Raw genomic sequence first — 13,144 nt, 5'->3', positions numbered from 1 at the left:
CAGAAAAAAATAAAGCAAGCAAATAAACACAACAATAAATGCGAGAATGTAGTCAAATAGCAAACCGTTTGTATTTTTCACCTCATTCATACCAAAGGTCATTAAATATATTTACATATTTTCTGCAAGTTTGTTTTTATATTTTAACGTGCGATATAAAAATAGAAACAATATTTATTATGGGACGAAAGTACAGAAGAATAAAAAAATCGAATGAACATTTCATGGAATGATAAAAATATCACCGTTGCGCAATATACATTTAAAAAAATTTTGATCACAGTTATCAATTGATTTATTATATATATATCCTTTTTTTGCATGTCCCACATAAATGGGCGTCATTTTCTGGTTCTATGTTGAGAGCGAGTAGGAATGCCCAATAGTAGAATTAAGAGAATTAAGCTTGAACACAGCAACAAGTTTTAGGTCCCACGTATCGATTTTTGCAGAAAATAGTTGTTTTTTTTTATATTGAACAGTGTTTAAGTCTCGTTTTGTGTTCTCTTTTTTTGTATATTGAGAGTGAATATATTTATTAGCTTGAATGTGTAGTATGAGAGGGCCAATGGTGGAATATTAAGTACTCCTTTGCTTCTCAATTACACTGAGAGGTGTAAAAAAGTGGCCACCTTTAATATTTTTAATTATCTCTTAGACAATCCTCCTTTGATTATTTTGCAATAATATTTGGGCCGTTTTGAAGAATTAGTCGTAAATAAAATACAGATAAAATCTCCTCCTTGGGTTTACGATCGGATTCTGTGAATAACTCTTTGAATAGTCAATTTCACCATTGTTGGTTTTTCTGTAAAGCTTCTTTCTAACGTTCCAGTGTTCTGATTTTTTTAAGTGGTACCATTTTCATGTTTCATATTTGTTGAGTGATGTTTTAAGTGATATAGATTCGGCTAGAATTATAGCATTGTTGGAAGATGTAAGAAGGAAGAAATCTTCCATAGCTATCATGTACTGGAGGTTACTCAAAAAGATCCCATCGTGTCACATCTCAAAGAAATGATCGTTTTATTGTTTCGAATGTATTCCATAATCGACATTCTACTGCTGTTGAAATAAAGTAACGATTTCAACACATTAGAAATGTTAATGTCAGTTTATGCACTTAGGCTAGGACTTTCAGAAGCTGGATTACGTACGAGAAGACATGCCGTTGGTCTAGAACTTCTGGCAAAGCACAGAACAGCCCGGTTAAGCTTCGTAAGAAATCACATCAATTGGTCTGAACAAGATGGTACTAAAATCTTGTTTTCGGATGAGCCAAGGATTTGTTTGAGGTTTTCTGACGGCCAGGGGTGGGTTTGGAGAAGGACGGAGAGCGATATATACACGCAACATTTTCTCTCCTGAGAAGCTATGAAGGTTGTGATGTTGGGGCAGGGATTTCTATGGAAGGTCGCACAATCTTGATCTTCATCAAGGGTTCCCTAACAGCTGTGCGATACATTGAAGACGTGTTATCGGAAGAGGTTTTTCCTTATATGCCACTAATTGGCGAAGGTTTAATTTTTATGTATGACAATGCAAGGCTCCTTACGGCTAAGATCGTTGGAACGGATTCAATGTTTTGGAGTGGCCAGAATGTAGTCCCGATACTAAGACCTATCGAACACTTTGGGACGAGTTGTCTAAGAGGGTAAAAAGTCAACCAGTGATGTCAGAGAATTTGGTAGGAATTGACGAAGTATGAAAATATTCCACAGCACTACATTCAAAATCGATCAAATCGATGCCACATCGGATGCAAGCAGTTATCCAACGCAAGAGGAGGAAATACTCCGTACTGAATTGAATATTTTCTTCGATGTTTCTAAAGCACTATTTTTGATAAATTCACTAGTTTTCGTGGTCCACTTGACCAATTAATATCTTTCAATTAATTAAGGTTTTTTAGTTGAGATAAAAAAGTCAGTGTCACGAGCGGGACTCGAACCCACGATCTTCGGTTAGATACGCCGCTGCTCTACCACTTGAGCTATCGTGACCTCGTTCCACTCGGACACTAACATCCCATCTCAAAAGGTAGGGTTGACTTTTTTATCTCAACTAAAAACCTTAATTAATTTTTGATAAAATTGTTTTAAACAGTTTGTTTTTATTTAGCAATATCTTATACTGTTATTTTAAAATATCCGGTAAAAAAAACAAATAAATTATAACGTTTGAAAGTATTTACTTAAAAAAACGAGTGTGGCCACTTTTTGCCTCTCAATGTTGATTAGTTACATAACGTCTGGTATAAAAAGGAAAGAATGTATTGAAGGATGAGTGGGAGTGTGTCTAGGTTTAAAAATTGCATTCGTTGTGGGCTGAAATGACCTAGTTTTGAACAGCCCCTGAAGTCGAACTCCGGTGATGGAACAGATAAGTCGGAAGCTCATGCGGATTGGAAAGTTCATAAATATTTTTAATATAAGGGGGTTGCAACAGTACTGGTCATGTCATATGGTGTTTCTGAAAGTACTCTGGGTTCTAATTCGGACTGCTGAGATACGAACCCAGTACCTTTATAGAGATGAGTCACCGTGTCAACGCTCAGGCCCATGCCCCTTTATTATCTTGTTTTCTTCTTTGCCGGCAGATCGACTTTTTTCACCTTATAAATAAATAGAGCTATTATTTAAATATACACTGATAAAAAGTCTAAAATTTATGTTGGGAATTAATCATCTTCAGGATTTTTTTCTCCTGTTTATTTTTTCCCTATTCCAAGATTTTTTTTCTTGTAATTGTTTTTATGTTATGTTTTCCTTCTCTTCTGTTTCTTCCTATTTAGCTCATCATTCTGTTGGCAAGTAGTTACATCTGCCCATACACTTAGTCCATTTACATTTTTTTTTTTTATAAAAATGCAATAAATATTTCGGCTTCTATGTACCATGCTTGTTCTTTAGTTAGTCATGTGCATTTCTTGTTTAGTTCAGTAATCTGATTTTATTAGATAATCTGACATTCTTTCGTTTTATTCTTCTTAAGTATTTTAGTTTTGTCTCGAAGTCCTTCACTTTTTGTTTTTTCCAGACATTAGTATAAATTTCTTATAACATTTTCTTCCTTTTTTTTACATAAATAGGCAGACACATACAGAAGACGTTCAACTCTGTCAAGAAAGCCTTGATTTTGTCACCAGCATCATTAGGTTTATAGAAGAATTCTTCAGCAAAAGTTTAATTTTCATTAGGTGGAATTTCAGTAAATAACTAAGGAAAGTGTGGGCCAAGAGTTGTTCGTTGTTTTCATAAATTTTACAAGATATATTCAACAAAGTAGATTGGGCAGGTCAAGCTACTAAAATGGATATGTCTAATTTCTAAATCTACTCCGTCTAATTTTCGCCGACGATTTAGATTTAGTGTAAAATAGTATAAAAGTGTGTTATGGAATGTTTAATTTGACAAGAGAATACTCCAAATTAAGTCTTATAATGAACTGCTAACCAGATCTCTACGGTTGAAAAACGAAGACATGATTTATCACGGAGATAAAATACCCATTCATGATCGATCATTCAATTTCCAGTCGACGGAGCACTCTATCCTGTAAAAAATTGTTTTGTTTGTTATGTTCTACTAAAAACCAGACTGTAGGACAATGGTTTTGCCGTATGCTGCGAGATACTACAGACAGCAAAACATTACAGAAATTGCAGGTCAGGACCAGGAAAGAAGAACGAAACGTATGGGTGAGAAACCAGCCTGGGTTCAGAAATATAATCAGTAGCCAAAAGTATGCGGAATTGGGCAGGCTATATGAGAGGTGTCGAGCTATGGTTTAAAAGAATTACTACATGTTCACCGAAAGACTGCAAAAAGTACACGACATCTAGGACTAGGAGATCAAAAAGCTGTGTGGAGGAAGCAACCTGGCCCAGTGGATATTAGGTTAGGTACATTAATAATAAGAAAAATATTTCCTTACCTTCCTTGGGCCTTCCTTTTAGGGCAAGGCCGAAGGAAACAATTACGTACCGTAAGATCCCCTAAATTTGCAAATCATAGAAACTAATTAGTGGCGTGTGGGTAAGGAACATAAGGTCCGCTAGTAGGGGGTCTCCTTTAGGTAAGGCGGGGAGGTGGATTGGGTTAAAAAACTTAAGTAAATTAACCGACCAAAAATAAATGAGTGACCAATGGTTTAAGAAATGTACAACTCCAGACGCCTCAGAGTCAGCTGATATTGTATAGGATCCAGTAAATAAATATTATTACGATATTGTGGTTTTCTTGTTATTTTGTTAAAAGGTTCATATGATAGGTTTATTTGACATGCTGATCGGTCAACCTTATTTACAAACCACTTCCGCGGATTCAAATCCTTTTTAACAGGTAAAACCACTCGTTAAAGTTGATCCGCCACAGTTGCGAAACGTTGCAATTTACTAGCGGCCGGCATGTGCAGAACGTGATGCATAACTTACCGGAAAGAATGACTCGTTGCACAAACAAAGCGAGACTGTCCTCAGAGGATTAAGAGCTGGTAATCTCACATCAGACGACTCGCTGAAGCATAAGACCCATTTTCCCAAGGACGCTGTAAATGAAAAACAACCTTTTAACACACTCGTTCCGTCGGGGTCTCGGAGATTTCAACGGTCGGTCAAACTACTTTGTTAGACTTTAACGGTCGGTTTGGCCCGCTGTGCACATCAACGATAACGAAAGCCTGCATCACCCGTATAAGTAATAATTATTCTCAACGGTCTAATTATTTTTGAAGGATGTGAGATTGAAATGCGCATTCTTCCTAGAATGAGTGTTAGGTAAGACGTTTCAGTTCGCCCCTGTAGAGCAATGAGGTTACCATTATTGCACGATCAACGGCCAATTTCTCTAAGTAAAGAAAACCTGTGACATTGTGCAGTTACGATTATCTTGACCTAAACTACACAAGGCCACCTTACAACTGTGTCAGTACATTTTTTACTGACGTGACGAAAGAACCTTCTGCCCTATTGTACTCCTAGCTTACTACCTATAACTAATTTGTCTTGACATTTATTAGCTTCTTATGTATGCCGGAATGAGAGATTCTTAGCATGTGATATTTTGTGAAATTCCTTTTGAGGGCTGAGAGTTAGCACGTTTCCGATCAATTTAACGGTTCTTGGTTATTTTAGTCTGCTTCTCGACATCTCTATTTTCTAATGTAATATGTACTGAGATTTCCTTTTATCTTCTGTAACTCGCAATATTTTCCAATATGTCCCTGGCAATGCTCAGTCAATAAACCTACAGTAATGCTAAAGCGTTATGACGAACATTTTTGATAAGAACTTTTTTCAACTATAAATCATGTACATTTGCCCAGTTGTTTTATTAACATACAAAACCTTACATAAAAATTAATGGTTAGGGATGGCTAGAGGGCAAAAAGAAAATTCGTACGGTTGTAGGTTGAGATGGAGAGTTGCCATCCGAGAGGATCGAAGTCACGATAGCTCAAGTGGTAGAGCAGCAGCGTATTTAGCCTAAGGTCGTTGGTTCGAATCCCGCTCGTGACACTGACTTTTTTATCTCAACCAATGCCTTGCATAAAGATTAATTAATTGAAAGATGTTATTTGGTCAATCGGACCACGAAATCTAATGGATTTAATAAACATTAATTTCACTAATTTCGTGGTCCGCTTGACCAATTAATACATTACAATTGATTAAGGTTTTTAGTTGAGATGAAAAAAAGTCAATGGCACGAGCGGGATTCGAACCCACGATCTTCGGCTTGATACGCCGCTGCTCTACCACTTGAGCTATCGTGACCTCGATCTACTCGGACATCAACTTCCCATCTCAACCCCACCTTATGAGTTTTCCCTCCTTTTTGCCATTTTTCAAATGTCGTGTAATCGGATTGGAATCTCGACGACAAATGAAATGGCCACGGAGAGCTTTAGTGAAGTGTATTCATTTTAATTCATTAAATTCACTAATTTCGTGGTCCGCTTGACCAATTAGTACATTACAATTAATTAAGGTTTTTAGTTGAGATGAAAATGTGGGTTCGAATCCTGCTCGTGCCATTGACTTTTTTCCATCTCAACTAAAAACCTTAATTAATTGTAATATAAAAATTAATGTTGTTTTCATTTTTTCCGTAAAAAAACAATAATTGCTAAACATTTAGCAGGTGAAATGTTATTGTGCAAGTACTTTAATATCTAACTAAAATAAATTTTCATTAAGTTCTGATTTTCATTGCATAAATGCAAGTATTTCCATGCTTTAACATCGGAAAAAATCAACTGGAACTATCTGCCTGCCAGATTTCAAACGATATTAAATAACAGATCGTGGAGAAAAAAAAAGTACTATTTGAATACATTCAACATCGTCTAATACTCCAAAGATGATTCAGTAATTTGGTTCCAGTCAGTATTTTTTCCGTTTCTTTAGCCTTCCTTATCTTTTTCTTGAATTCTTTAATCACTCCAGTGCTCATTATTCATTGTCATCTTTCCATCGATATTTCTAAATTTCAATCATTGAAATAAACTTGTTTCTTATCCTTCCGAACAATCTTCCTACGCAACGCGTGTATCTTTGCCGATGGATCAGAGATAAAAATAAATTTATGATTTGATTTATGGTGTCTTTCTTTGGCCAGGGTGTTGCAAGGCCCTTGTTTTATGTGATTTTCTACTTGTCAGAATTACTGAAGCCAATTTTTTCTCCTGACTGACTTTTTATCAGTGTGGTTTTCTCTTATGGCAATAAACAAATCATTGTGTGTTAAAATATATAATTCTTTTTATTCATGTAAAAATAAAATTTGATTTGGTGTATATAAACTTTCAATGGATATTTCTAGATTTTGAATATTAAAACAAAGAAAATCTTGTGTTAAAATATCGACTAAAAGTGATCATATTTTATAATGATTTATATTGAAAAATCTATAACTTTCCTGTTTTTCATAATTTAAACTGATATTATGAGCGTAAATAGAGCATGATTAAAAGAACCGCAGACCGCTGCGAAGCCGTAACAAGACAACGATTGATCAGAGATTATAAGCGATTCGAAGTTAGCCTTTTCTTTAAACCGCTAACAAAAATCATTCTAACCGTAGAAAACCTTTTTTTCTGGGTTATTAAGAATTTAACCCCGTTGTGTAACAAACTGTGACGATTAATTAAATGCCTTTTATAAATGTAACAGTTTTTAAGTCAAGAGAACACACCGGATCACAGGTTACGTAAGCGTAAACAGGAAGTTGAAATAGTACTTTCTTCCTTCACTGACCGGTATTTACGTAGCTCCAGACGGATCAGGAGAGTCGGAAGGGAAGATCCGAGCTATTCCTTTCGGAATCGGATGTTCTTTCACCAGATTCTGGCGGAAGGTTTGAGGGTCGTGATTTTTTTTATATTGTTGTTAATATTTGTATTTCCTATGTGCAACGTTTGTCTGAAGATCTCGGCCGTCTCCAGTCTCCTCTCACCGGGATTGAATAACTGGCGGAAGTCTTCCCGAGACAGCTTTCTAAATACAACTGCACCTTATGTGCCGAGAGATCCCCTTCGTTAGCTCCCAGTGAGCAGAGACTCCCACTATTCCAGTTCGGCCTACATATACAAAATAAATAAACCATCAGATAAATAATAAACAAAGAGATCCGAAGAGTCGGATGTGTTCAATAATTCGTGTATTACACGAGCGGATAATCTGATTAGCATTTTATTTTATGCAGACATGTCCAAAATAATAGAACGTCAGCAGTTCCAGAGGCTGGACGAAACAGAAACTATTATAATTGAGATGTCCAATATAGTGTATATGTTTATGTAAGGTATTGGTTGAGATAAAAAAGTCAGCGTCACGAGCGGTATTCGAACCCACGACCTTCGGCTCAAAACGCCGCTGTTCTACCACTTGAGCTATGATGACTTCGGTCCTCTCGGACACCAACTTCCCATCTCAATCCACTTTTCGAATTTTCTCTCCTTTTTGCCAGTTTTCAAATGTCGTGTAAACTATTCGATTCTCGGCGACAAAAATGTGGTCATATTTTATTTACTATCATTTAATGTCATATAAGTTATTTAAGTGATCATATTTGCGCATACAACAACATATTTTAGATTGCAATAACTTAGACAGGATTGCACCTCCTTATCAAAACATTGACCTACAACACCAGTTTAAGTTTGAAACGCCAAAAATATTATACCATAAAATTAAAGAAAAAAGAAGAAGAATAAAAGAAACTTTGCATATTAAATTGACACGAAACACTTGCAACACACAAACCGAAAGTTGAAAGTGAAATTTATGCAGGTTTGATTTGAGCGGAGAAAAACGGAAAGAAGATTGATACTACCTACATTGGTTAGTCAGAATTAAGTTTTGCATTTTAAGTTCATGATATAGTTATGAAATTTAAGTTGGGAATTTGGAAAAGCTACAACACCAGTTTAACTTTGGAACGCAAAAATATTACACCACAAAAATAAATCAAATAAAAGAAACATAAAAGAGACTTTGCATATTAAATTAACAACAAACCTTGTAACACACAAACCGAAAGTATGAAAACAAGTGAAATTTATGCAGGTTTGATTTGGGGCGAGAAAAACAGAAAGGAGATTGATACTACGTTGGTTAGTCAGAATAACGTTTTACATTTTAAGTTCATGATATTATAGTTATGAAATTTAAGTTAGGAATTTCGTTTTTTGTTCGTTGTTTCGGTACTAAACTTCTTTTAACATTAATGGAATTAATTAAGGTTTTTAGTCGAGATAAAAATTAATAACTTAATTAATTGTAATATATTAATTGGTCAAGCGGACCACGAAATTAGTGAATTTATTGAATGGAATATCAAGGTCAGTTGAATATTACTTGGTAAAAAGAAATGCCACCACATAAATGCTCATCAGATTGGTTCATCAGTTTTAAACTATTTCTTGTTATAACTTTATTAGTTTTTCTGAAGAATATTTTATAAGTTATTTAGCTTAGTCGTTGCCCCAGTACCTATTGGTTAAACTTAGGGCTGTTAATAATAAAACAAATTTATTGTTGTTAATATTGTTAATTCATTAGAGTTCGTGGTCCGATTGACCGAATACCGTTTTTCAATTAATTAATCTTTATATAAGGTTTTTATTTGAGATAAAAACGTCAGTGCCACGAGCGGGATTCGAACCCATGAGATGGGAAGTTGGTGTCCGAGTGGATCGAAGTCACGATAGTTCAAGTGGTAGAGCAGCGGCGTATTTAGCCAAAGGTCGTGGGTTCGAATCCCGCACGTGACACTGACTTTTTTATCTCAACCAATACCTTATATAAAGATTAATTAATTGAAAAATAATGTTATCAACCCACGACTTTCGGCTAAATTCGCCCCTGCTCTACCACTTGAGCTATCGTGACTTCGGTCCACTCGGACACCAACTTCCCATCTCATGGGTTCGAATCCCGCTCGGGACACTGACTTTTTTATCTCAACTAATACGTTATACAAAGATTAATTAATTGAAAAATATTGTTAATGTTATCAATATCATTTTTACATTTTTACAAATTTCTAAATATTGACTCAATTATTAAGACAAAATCATAAATGCTAAATTTGAATAGTTTATAAGAGTCACCAAGTTAGTAGTTGCTGAGATATAGTAAAGCGTTAAATTATAGACCATGAGGAAGAAGAAAATATATCTCCGAAAGGTCAGCAAAAGTGGGTATTTTTATTCGGTTGACCAGCACCCGATCTTTTAAATAACTCTACCTTTTGGTCGATTCGATACTCAACAGTTAAATGGAAAATGGTTCGACGTCCCCTAGATTTATTAACATTGAATACATCCAAGCTGAAAAATTCCTAAATTTTCTCTTCAAATTCTGTTCGTATGATGTGTAACTTCCTAAAAACTTAGACATTTTCTTATGCTATTGTTATTCGCTATGTTCATTTACAAAATTAAACACCATGTGTGTTTAATGTGTAGGCACTCTCAACAGACTCAATAACGACACATCTACACCGACAACAATCACTTGTTGAGCCCTGAAGATGATCTCAATAAAGATCGAAACGTTGGCACGATAAAGAAAATGTTTTTCTGAACCTACATCACACCAGACCGCATCTCACGATCTTATAATAATCATTAAACACAATTAAATGATAGTTATTTTGTGTTTAATGGGAATGCGATTTTTTATTGGGTTTACAACGTGCTGAATTTAAGTTTGATATTAACGTACTTCTCTCTTTAAGCAAACGATCAGTGTCGGGCTTTTCGGCAGTCCGAAATTAGTACTGGAAAGTGTGCCTGGATATGTTGAAAGGAGCATGAGAAAGAAAAGATTTGGAATGGACGGGGAGCCGTGCCCCCGGGGGTCATTTGGGTCCGGGGGTTTCACCGGTCTGAAGGACGGCTAATGGCTTAACTGTTTCGATTTCATGAATGATGACCGCAGCCCTTAATTGCCGGCTCGTGAGAACGCCACCAACCGCACTTTGTAAGCGTGCAAGCTTTAATCCAAGAATTATGACAAGCGCACGTGTATGTGGACACTTTTTCAAGGATGTTGTGACAATTCTTTTTTGGCGTTTTAATTGTTTCACGCTTGGGTGGCCGCGTCCTGATCGGCTCGTTGGCAGGGCATAACATTTAAGTTATGTGTTACATGACATCAGCTGTGACCAATTATAAAAACAAAAGGACAATTTTGTACAATTTCGTAACATTTTTAATATATGAATTAATTAATTAGCTTTCATTCATAAAACGGTTTTCCTTGTTACAATTATATTTGATAATGGGCATCCGTCCTTCGTGGAGCTTGGAGGTTGGGTCACCTCACACCTAGACACCTTCTAGGAGACCCAAAGAAGATCCATTGCCACAGGAAGGGGCTTTTAGCAGGCACAAATTAATATTCATAGTGCTAGATTATCTAAGATATTGACCATAAATAGACCATCATAGATCATGAACTTTTGGCTAACCGTCCACCGATAGGTGGTAAAGTAGGTCCAATGGCATAAGGCAGGGTGTAAAGAAGAAGGTTTTAGAAGGCACGGTTTAATATTCAGTCGTACATAGTAATATGCCAACTATAAAACATCCATCATAGAGCATTTAGCAATTTAGAAAGAGGTAAAAAGGTCCAATGAAAGAAGAACATACATATTTCAGGCACAGCCTAGTTATTCAACCGTACACAGTAGAGTATCCACCATATTATAGATCTGTCCATCATGAAGCATGAACTTTAGGTCATGCTCACACCAAGGGAAGGTTAATTTAATGATTCTGTAATGATATTCTATTTCAAGGAATGTATGTCTGAGAGAGTCAGTATTCGCAGTTCACCGGAGTAATATACATCTACCGACCAAAGAACATGAAGTTAAGGGCAACCTCGTACTTAGAAAGTGCTAAAGTAGGTCCATTTGTACAGGAAGGAATCTACAGCAGGTGCAGCTTAATATTTAGTAGTTCGCAGTAGATTACCCACCTAACTGTACGTCTATTGATCATACAGCAACTTGGCACATCACACCTAGAAGTTGGTAATGGATGTCTAATGGCACAAAGAGTGATTTTCTGTATAGCACTGCTTAATATTCAGTAGTTCGAACATCGACCTGTCTATAGTCCGTCCAACATAAAGCATGTATATTTGAAGATCGTGAAATGCGGTCTGGATCTTACGATCTCTAAATAATCATTAATTAACGGTCACTAAACACCACACATAAAGCATGTACTTTGGGTAAACTTTGCACATAGAAAATTGAAAAGTGGTTTGCCCATAGAAGGGATTTTTCAGCAGGCAAAGTTTAGTAATCAGTACAGCATATTAGAGGTATACATATCATACTGTATATCCATCCCTCATATAGTATGATCTTTGGACTGCTCGCACTTAAGTTTAACAAGTACTTTGGTATTCTGTAGATTACTAGTGTCTACCATATATTTTTCCAATAGCATGCTGAACTCTAGACAACGGTCGCACTAAGGAATATATGAACCTAATATGTTCATTGATTGCTACATTAATATTCTACAATAATTTTTTTCAGCGACAAACCAGCCATACAGCATAAACCTTTGTTTAGCTCACACCAAGAAGATGTTAATGTAAGTTCATTGGCTATCTTTTTCAATAATATCCCACTAAGAGGAAATTGTTTGCACTAACATTTAGTAATCAGCAGTTCACTGCATATTATCAAACATCCTATATACCAAGCCATCGCACAGCATGAACTTTTGTTCACAACTAGCACTATTTTCTCTATGTACATTGATTATTACACAATTACACAAGGAAGAAATTTCAAATTTTCAGCAGTGACAGTTTAATATTTTACACTTAATAACAGAGTTTGCACCGTCCATCATACGGCATTCAGTTCGGGTCAAGCTTGACTCTGGAAGATCCATCCAAACTGATTACAGTAGTGTTTTTCTACAAGAAAAACTCAAACTCCTCACAGGAAATTTGCCAAAATATAATAAGTTTTACATTTTATGTGAAGAATCGAGAAATGGATGTATGAATTAGGAGAAAGACCAGTCAAAATGTTCGTTAAAGCAATTGTCAGACTTGACCTCCGGATCATAAAAAACAAAAATTTCCGTAATTCTATGTTATCGGAATATCAAGTTGGACGAGAATTTGCTGTAAAGTTGAACCAATTTTCCATACAATGCAGCCCGCGAAAATATTTAGGAATTTACTTTTTTTCATGTTTTCCTCAAAACTATCACAGACGTCGGATTTAGTAACAAAAAATAATAAAAATTCCGAAGGTGGCCGAGCAGCATGATATCGACAAAAACCTGTTTGTGATAATCTTTTCAAATTTTGACATATTTGTGGATGTCGGGTGATAGTTGTTCGAATCGTCCTTATACTACAAACAGGGTCAAAAAACCCCATGTGTTTCAAGGCTCATTATAAATTCGTACGAAATTTTTCAAAGATACCGGGAACGTCTTCGTATTTGTTTCCTTGAGCAGGCCGCAACGGCTTAAAAGCGTTTATACACCGTATTTGGCAGGTTTGCCGTCCTTTAATTTCCTTTTGCCATGTCAATATTGACTGTGTTCTTAAGCTTCGGGTACGTGAAATAAATAAAAACAAGGAAAATAAATTTCC

The 13,144-nt window shown here is 35.8% G+C and overlaps 1 protein-coding gene across 4 annotated transcripts in view; it reads right to left on the bottom strand.

The window, feature by feature from the left end:
- Positions 1-13,144, bottom strand: part of LOC106669863 (scavenger receptor class B member 1) — a 142,154-nt gene that overhangs the window by 91,833 nt on the left and 37,177 nt on the right. The window contains exon 2 of one of the 4 annotated variants that reach the window (XM_014399682.2): positions 4,436-4,548. The exons of the other annotated variants lie outside the window; for them this stretch is intronic. The gene's annotated coding sequence lies outside the window, so the exon portion shown is untranslated. The remainder of the gene's footprint in view (positions 1-4,435; positions 4,549-13,144) is intronic. 4 annotated transcript variants of the gene reach the window in all.

Source organism: Cimex lectularius, unplaced genomic scaffold (assembly GCF_000648675.2).
Source record: "Cimex lectularius strain Harlan isolate CLEC.00 unplaced genomic scaffold, Clec_2.1 scaffold76, whole genome shotgun sequence".
Lineage (NCBI taxonomy): Eukaryota > Metazoa > Arthropoda > Insecta > Hemiptera > Cimicidae > Cimex > Cimex lectularius.
The sequence above is the reverse complement of the archived record's forward strand: the minus strand, read 5'-3'. Positions and strand labels throughout refer to the sequence as shown.